The sequence below is a fragment of the Perca flavescens genome, chromosome 6 (genome assembly GCF_004354835.1).
Source record: "Perca flavescens isolate YP-PL-M2 chromosome 6, PFLA_1.0, whole genome shotgun sequence".
NCBI classification, from domain to species: domain Eukaryota; kingdom Metazoa; phylum Chordata; class Actinopteri; order Perciformes; family Percidae; genus Perca; species Perca flavescens.
In genome coordinates, this window is record NC_041336.1 from 12,782,369 (window position 1) to 12,791,686 (window position 9,318).

The window sequence follows — 9,318 nt, forward strand, 5'->3', positions numbered from 1 at the left end:
ATGACTGTAGCACATCCTCTAAAACACATTAGCTCTTTTCAAGGATAAAATAATAAAACATTGTAGGGAATGCTGAGCCTCAAATTCAGTGATATTGTCCATTAACATGAGTTTATCATACAAGTGTCAGATCAGAAAATGTTCATATGTTGTCACATCTGTTGTCAGTTATATGGTCCATTTCATAAAGCATTGAAAAATTACCTATTGTATTGTTTAAGGATAAGGACTTGCTGGTCCGTTTTACAGCTTCTTAATTCTATAAAAGAGATTAGACTGCTTTCTACACTTCTTAAAAGGTAATTTGGATTCAACGTTACAACACTGAAGTCTCACTTCACCTTCAAATGAAAAAGACGACAGCAGCTGATGATTAAACAGCTTTACACACTGAATGTATTGCTAATGAATGCCACCTAGGGCTGGGCGATATGGAGAAAATCTAATATCACAATATTCTTGACCAAACACCTTGATGTCGATATCGCGGTGAAATTGTAGGGTTGACAATAGGGCTGGGCGATATGGACCAAAAGTCATATCCCGATATATTTTGGCTGAATATCGATATACGATATATATCCCGATATTTTTTCCGCAAAGTGAGAGCAAATGTTCAGTCAAAGTCAAAGCCAAATATGACATGTCACATGTAGTTTCATAGAAACCGGCTATTTCAGTGAACAGTTGCAAAATCAAATGAATAAATAATAAACATGTTTCTTCACCTGGTTCAATGCTCAGCTGTTCAAATAACAATAAAATGTGAACATAAATACAGTATAACAACAGGAGTACCTTTTATGAAATCAAAGCGCCATAAGGTTTGTTTTAGTTTTTTCCAACGTTTTAAATTGTTAAATTTTTCTTCTACACATTTTCAGCACTTATTTCTACGTCCCATATTTTCTAATATAGGGCTGGGCGATATAGAGAAAATCAGATATAATATTCTTGACCAAATACCTCGATATCAATACTGCGGCGATATATTCTAGAGTTGACAGTTCTCTCGCAAAATATCTTCACACTTAGATTTTAGATAAATAATCAATAATAAAACAGCTAGAACAGTCTGGTAAGTTCAGAAAAGTACATCACTTCACTGTAATGCAGCCTTTAAAACCAGGAAAAGACACTTATGTCATATCACGATATTACGATATCCAAAATCTAAGACGATATCTAGTCTCATATCACGATATCGATATAATATCGATATATCGCCCAGCCCTAGTTGACAATTGGCGCTTTGACAAAATATTTTCGTAATTTCATTTTAGATGAAGAATCATCAGTAATATAAATATAATGACTAAGCGGTTGAAGGCAAATAATGGAACAGTCTGGTTAGGTTCAGAAAAACCTAAGCCATAATACAATATTCAAAATCAAAAACAATATTGAGTCCATCATATGATATCGATACATCATCGATTTACAGTATTGCCCAGCCCTAATGTCCCAAAAAAAACAATTTCCACTTAGGGCAATACGCCAGCAGAATGGCAAGTAAGCATTTAAAGAGGCTCTAATTATAAACAGGTAACCCTGTTTGACTCAGAGCACTTGCTGTATAACACTGTGCAGTTTTTATTGATCGTAAGGTGAAGACCCTCATCAACATCAGTTTATTGGTTTCCTTTCAAAACCGAGTGCAATGATCCCTGCTCTGAGAAGTCAATTTCATTTCATACATGGCCACCACAGTAAAGCTGCATAACTGTGTATACACGTCTTAAACTGTCCTGAAGTCAGGGATACAAATGTAATTTCATTTTCTAAAATTCTTAAGGTCATGTTTTATGAGATTGCATCCTTGTAGGGACACACTTGAGAGAAGTTGCTTTGCTGTGTTGGACTGCATTACTGACTTACTGCAAGCTTGACAATTTCTCTGACTGACGTCTACTTTGATTTCATATGTTCAATCCCCAAAAATGTCACTTATTCCCGTACATGCATAAGGAAAAGAAAGTTATGAGTAATATGGATGAGCGATGCTTGGAAGCAGTGCCGAGTCTCCCAAACTTTTGTGGATTGAGCCTAATGTGTTAAAATGTAAACGTCCAAATAGACAACTTTCTCAGTGAGGTAATGTTGTGGAAAGTCAGAGTATGGCGGCTGGGCTGGATATTACTTCTTTGTTACCAACAAAGCGTTGCGCTAATGAAAGATTGTGTTACTTGACTAAACTTAATCCAAGTACAAGTTTCCCCACCCTAACTGAACTTAATTTTTTTACATAGCAGTTAAGGAACAGCTAAAAATTAAATATGTTTGTATACAATTTGTGCTACAGAAGCATGTCCACAATAGCCTCGTGAGACCGTCCTGATCTCACGAGCTCCAGTTTTCCACTCGCAGATCAGTCTGGCATCTTGAGATAGAGAAAATTTGGAGCCGTTAGCCAAACGACCGGGCCGTTGGTTTTGAGGCGGGTTTAGGTGGTAGCCCTAATTCTGTTAGCCGCTCGCTAATGCTTTTTTTCTCTTGGATCCTTCTTTTGGAATATGGACCGGGAGCCTGAAATGGTGCCTTTTATTCCTAAATTCTCGTTACACCAACGGCAAATATCCTTTACCGACATGTTGCTTGCATGCTGAGCTTACGAGCTATGCTTTGCCTGCAGCAGCAAGGGCGGGCTTGTGGTTGTATTTTCATACGCTTCGTGGATCTGATTGGTTGATTTGGCCCGTCTATCACCAACATAGGTGATAGACAGATGGTTCATCCAATCAGCTAACCAGTATTTTCGCCCCCTCCCAAAAGTTCTCCAACGGAAAGTTCCCAGATGGATATGCCTAGCAAATGCGAAGCAATCCATCTGGCGAAGTCAGGTTATGTCCACAATATTCCATCTGCATTTCCAAGCTCATTTATCAAAGTTTTATGAGACTGTTTTGTTTGAGCAACAGGCAACAAAGTGAGACAGCCCAGATGTTTTGCGAGCTACAAAATGTTGCACCGTAATTAAAGCAGCTATTCTCATGCAACTCCTTTGGCGCTGTTGCTCTTTAGAGCCTTCATTTACTTTGTACAGATTCACATTCATTATGAGTAAAACAAAGTCTAATTTAAGTCTGAGCTACAGAGACAAATAACATCACTCAGGAATTCAAGGAGGGAGATACAAAATATGGTGAGAAAATAAGGACGCATGCAAAAGCGATGTTTTGTTTTGTATATTCAGAAAAAAACCTGAAGAGATGACGTGTTTGGACATATGAAAAAGCTAAATGGAAAACAAAGCTACTTAATTAAACTATTATTCTACTCATTCTTGATTTAAGAAATCCCTATAAGTGATACATATCTCAGTCTTTATGTCAATATTTGGCATTACTGCAGCAGTTATTACTGCTGACTTTGTGCGAGAAACACAAGTCAGCTCAACTCATGTTTTCATTTTGCTCTTTACATGCTGCCCTTTGCCTTCAAACAAAGAGCTGATTCAACAGTCAATTTACCCTTTTCAATTCATCTTGCACCCATCACTGCCTCAGGCTGTGCCTCTGCACCATCACTTCTTATTCTGGCAGACACATTTAAACATGCATGGGGTTTAATACAATGCATACTGAAACAAGTATGGTCTTTGTTAGAACATTGTTTTTCCATATTGCGCACTCCTGGACAAAAATCTCCCTTCAATAACATCCACCAGCCTTCATCCCTTCATTCAATTCAATTCAATTCAATTTTATTTATAAGTATCAAATCATAACAAAAGTTATCTCGAGACACTTTACAGATAGAGTAGGTCTAGACCACGCTCTATAAATTCCAAAACCCCAACAATTACAGTAATTCCCTCAAGAGTCACAGTGACTTCGAAGGATATCGTGGAAGTTCATGTCATAGCAGGGCACATCGTGTCATACTGAGTAGTGCAGTCTCCTATACCGGATCCTGACTACTCTGTGCATAGGAACATCACAGCAGGGCGTTGCGGGATGTAACGTGGCGCTGCAGAGCACGGGTGGATGCTGCGGATGCAGCAGGACGCAGCAGGATGCGGCCGGGAAATGCAGAGAATCGCAGAGCATAGCTCTGCGAAGAAACATAAGGACTCCGGGGAGTAAACTCCCCAGAGCTAGATTAGTAACAAAGATTTCTGGGACAGGATGCATACAAAAGTAACACGTAGAGATGAGAGAGCAGCTCAGTGTGTCTTAGGGAGGAACAGCCTCCCCGGCAGTCTAGAATTGTAATAGCATAACTTAAGAGAGGCAGGTTAAAGAGAGGTGTCTGGTCGGGCTAGAACTCTCCCCAACCGGATCGGGCTGTACTGGCCTGCCTCCCTCTACTCTCGCTAGATTATTAATTATACAGTATATAAAACTGATGACTCCGAGGAGAAGCAGTGGGCTGGGTTAGGTGGACGCCGCAACTCCTCACTCCTTAACTATAAGCTTTATCAAAGAGGAGGGTTTTCAGTTTACTCTTAAATGTGGTGACGGTGTCTGCTCCTCGAACCCAGACTGGGAGCTGGTTCCACAATACCGGAGCCTGATAGCTGAAGGCCCTGGCCCCCAGTCTACTTCCAGAGACTCTAGGAACCATAAGTAGCCCCGCATTCCGGGAGCGCAGTGCTCTAGTGAGACAATAAGGTACTATGAGCTCTTCTAAGTATGATGGTGCTTGACCATTTAGAGCTTTGTAAGTCAGGAGGAGGATTTTAAATTTGATCCTAGATTTCACTGGAAGCCAATGCAGAGAAGCTAATACAGGAGAAATATGATCTCTTCTCTTAGTTCTCGTCAGAACACGTGCTGCAGCATTCTGGATCAGTTGGAGAGTCTTAAGGGACTTATTTGGGCAAACTGATAATAAGGAATTGCAGTAATCTAGTCTAGAAGTAACGAATGCATGGACTAGTTTTTCAGCATCGTTTTGAGACAGGATATTCCTAATTTTGGCAATGTTACGAAGATGGAAAAAGGCTGTTCTTGAGGTTTGTTTTAAGTGGGCGTTGAAGGATATATCCTGATCATTCATCTTTTCCTCTTATCGCCTTCTCCTCCTGTCTAATATCCTGTTTCTCCTTCTCTGCAGCTCCTTTCTACACTTGACAGGTCTATTACATCCTTGGCCTTGTCTGCCCCTAACACCACTGGAAAAGAAATGAACAACACAAGACTCCTTCAAATTTTGCCCCAGCTCCACAAAGGCAATGAGCTGGTCTGCAGTACATCTTTCATTTCTTTCACTGAGAGGCAGGAATCAGTCGCGGCCACTAGGAAGGATATGGATGTTCAGCTGCAGCATAATCATCTCTCTGGTGGGTTTAGGGCAGAATTTCTTTATGTTGTCTCTTACTTCTCAACCCCCAGTTCTACTCTCAATCACTCCCAGAACACCTCGTTACCCTTGTTTTATTTGCCGAGCAACAAGTCTTGAAAAGAAATAAAATTGCAGGGCTGTATATTTAGTTACACAACGCAGGGAAATTCACAAGTGATCACAAGTTTGTTTTTTTCCCCCAAAAGAAGACAACGCACCTTTTTTGTAAAGCAATCAACCAAGCAATTAAATACAGGGACGTGTCCTCATGACTGCATTTTTATATTGGAGATTTGGATCACAAGCAACTAATCAGAACTACAGCTACTTAATTACCACTATGTTTTTTACACCTGTGCTCTTCTAAAACTTGAGCGTACATGTGATAAGCTAATATACTTTTAATCAGCCTGTGCAGAGCCAAGGCACCACTTAGGATGAAATGACTTACGCTGTGATCTGTGACACCTCATACTGCACAAACAGTAGGCTACTTGACTTAGAAAGAAACGTCACACCTTCACATGAAATGATCAAAGAGATCAAATAAGGCCCGAAGGAATGACAAGAGGGAGTGAGGATCCACTGTGACATCAAAAATATTCCCTTTTAATAACTTAAAAAAAAAAAAAAATCTGAATGGTTTCAACACAGAGTCCGCGAGGAGACCTTCCCCGAACCAACCAAAAACATCTTTTATTCAAAAGCAATTTTTCCATCGTCTCCATCTTTTATTTAAAATGAGAGACTGCAGCTTTCGGAAGACGGTTCCAAGTGATGTGTAGCTAATATGCAAATACTTGAAATTAAACCACCACACAAATTACACACAAGATCACACACACACACACACACACACACACACACACACACACACACACACAGTTGAGGGAAACGTTCTTTAATGTGGTGTGTGATTCTCCCTATTTGCTGTTGAAGAATTTCATGCAGATTGAAAAGGAGTATTTGAAGAAATAATTTATCACATAACACAGATGGTATTAACATTTAAAATATCTGTATTATTAGGGTTGGCTGCTATTTACACACTCATAGCACACTGCCAAATAAGTTCATTTTGCCATTTTAAATCCTCTAGTCCTCTATTCAGGGCATTTCATTATGTTTCCTTTAAATGAGCGTCATTATGCACTCTGCAGCCTTTTTGCCACCAGAGGGTATTACAAATGAGAACTTCATAAAAAGGCATTATATTATGTTTCTTCAACCCAAACGTAGGCAAGATGATTTTATTTCATCAAGGCATCATTACTTTGGAGCCTCGTGTGATGTAATAAAAATTTAGAAAATGCTTAAGAGTTATGTTGCAGTTTGTGCAAAAAGGGAGTACAGACATTTAAAGCATCTATACAGGGACATAAGCAGATCAAGGTGAGTAATGACATTCAAACTTTTGAGGAATTTGAGGGAGAGAGTTGAAATACATTAGCCTATACCTAGAGGTTTTGTTTCATGGGTCTAACGATAAACATGAGGACCCATATGGAATCACCTTCTCTGCACATAGACGGAAAATATATGCACTATACTTATATTCACCTTAGTCTGTATCCTGTGTCAATTACTGTATATCATTGTGTATTTACAGTATATTTTAATTTTTTTAATGCATGGTCCATATGCTATACTGCTCTTTGTTTTATTGTGGAATATAGGTTTGTGTTGTTTTATATATATATTTCATTTTATAGGCTATGTATTTATTGTCTATCAGCTTTGGTTGGTTTGAGCCTTAAAACTATATGTCAGTGACATCTGTTATACACAGTATATTGCTGTTTTAGTATGGTCTATAGCCTACAATTTGTCACTGACATCTTTAATAAACTATACATTGTAAACTGTCTCCTTAGGAATTGTGTTTTTAAACAAAGGGTGCCTTGTTCCTACCTATAGGCTACGTATGACCTGTTCTTTAATGATCAAATGAAAGCTACATTGTAGTCTCAAAAATCGTATAAAGTGAAAGACCCAAATAGCCTACACAATCGATGTCGTTGCCAGTTTTTTTGTTTTTGCTCCAGCAGAAACGTGTCAATATTTCCACAATAGCCTACCACGAGGAATAAGTACAGCAAATCCCGTCATTAAAAACGTTTAAAAGTCACAGCAGCAAGTTCCCCAACGGAAAGAGAATAGGCTAAATGTGCTCCCGAGTTTAATTTAAATCGTCACAGGTCCCACGTAGCAATACAATTCATTTTTTAATTAAAGAGTTTAAATCACTTACCCTCTCCCGGCAGAGCTGCTCACATCCAGGTCCGCTGTCCTGTCCTCTCAGGAACAACACCGGGCGACAAAGTGGCGTCAGGCTGCAGCATCTTACCTAACAATTTACAGCCGAACACCCCCCACCTTGACCTCAGTCAGTCAGTGTACGGTGTGTGCGCGCGCGTGTGACACACACACACACACACACACACACACACACACACACACACACACACACACACACACACACACACAGAGAGACGCTCGTTCAGTCCCCGCTCCTCTCGTGTCGATGGTCGGCGGTAGAGCAGGGGGGGGTCAGCGCGGCGGGGGTCTTGACACGAGCCGTGGAGGAGGATGGACGGATGGAAAGAGTTGGAGGAGAAGAAATGGGGAGGAAATGATCACGCAGAGTTTCGGTTGTATATAGGCAACTTGGAAGAAAAAGAAAAAAAAATCCCCAGGGCAGCTGCTGCTCTCGCGCCGTAGAAATGCTGTAATGCTATTGGCTGAGATTCATTTTTTCATGTTCATGCTTAAAAAACAAATAGTTGGACATTTGGGGAAATGTTTTGCTTATTTTCTTTCTGGATTACAGTTAGATGAGAAGATTGCCAACAGTCTAGGGTTTATATAAACGAGTTTTGAGGGGTGGTGGGGGGTCACTTGTCACGCGCACATTAATTACTATAAAACAGGTGGTTTAGCAGGTTAATTAAGGACATTGTATGGGGAATTTGGGACACTAAACTGCATGTAGAATCTTCCATAGGGAATTTGGGGCACTAAACTGCATGTATTTAGCCTAGAAATCTAGACGCACCCTAGGGGAAGCAAAATTATTTTGCCAGGGGGTCTAGGCACTCTCTGGTCAGGCCAATCACATCGTGTATATTGTCGGTGGGCGGAGCTTATTGCTGCTGCTGGGAACAGTGGTCTTCTGGAAGACCTGGAGTTAAGCTTTTCTTTGAAAAAAGAACTAAGAACGGAAAAGAAATCATTCTTAAAAAAGGAGTTTTGCCGACCAGCAGGGGCGTCGGACTGGGGGGGGGGGGCAAAATGATGCTAGAATTAATAGCTATGGATACAGGGAGGGGCCCATAGAAAATGCCTTTCTACAGGGCCCAGAATTTTGACCTACATCCCTGCCGACCAGATATGGCAAAGATTTAATCTATCAACTAGCTTCGCTACCTTCTTTGTTGCTCTGCCTGGTTAATTTGAAAGACAACCGTATATCCCGCCCCTCGGATTGAGCCCTGTCAATGGTGAGTTTCCGGACCATCTTGATGTGGGTCTGGCTTGTCAGGCTAGCACGTATAGGCTATCCCTAATAACAGTCTCATATCCAATCAGGCAACCAGGTTAGCTTGTACCCCCATTTTCAGTCATTGTGCTAAGCTAAGCTAGCCAGTTGATATAGCTATAATGTAAGACTTAATATTTTTAACGAATGGTAAAAAACTTCTTGAGTTAAATCTCTGCCAGAAAGCAATAGGGCGTAACGTTACTTTCAAAAATGTCCTGCTATTCCTTTAACAGGCATAAATCAATCTAATGGTACTGCAGTTATATACACTTATTACAGGATCCTTTCTAAGTTTCCAGGAAACAACCCTGTAATTCAGCACTAATTATACTGTAGGTAAAATAGAGACAGTGTTCAATTAGTAGGCTAGCCTACATTTCAAATTAAGTTCCAGTTAAAAAGTGTATTGGGGTACGAATGGCATTTTTTTAGTCAGGCCTACCTCAAAATGAACCCAGCCTCATAAAACTACCCCTTTATGGAAACACAAT

At 40.2% G+C, this 9,318-nt stretch overlaps 1 protein-coding gene across 1 annotated transcript in view; it reads right to left on the bottom strand.

The window, feature by feature from the left end:
* Positions 1-7,694, bottom strand: part of drd2l (dopamine receptor D2 like) — a 30,083-nt gene extending 22,389 nt beyond the window's left edge. Inside the window, exon 1 of the mRNA XM_028580269.1 lies at positions 7,538-7,694. The gene's annotated coding sequence lies outside the window, so the exon portion shown is untranslated. The remainder of the gene's footprint in view (positions 1-7,537) is intronic.
* Positions 7,695-9,318: the final 1,624 nt, after the last annotated feature.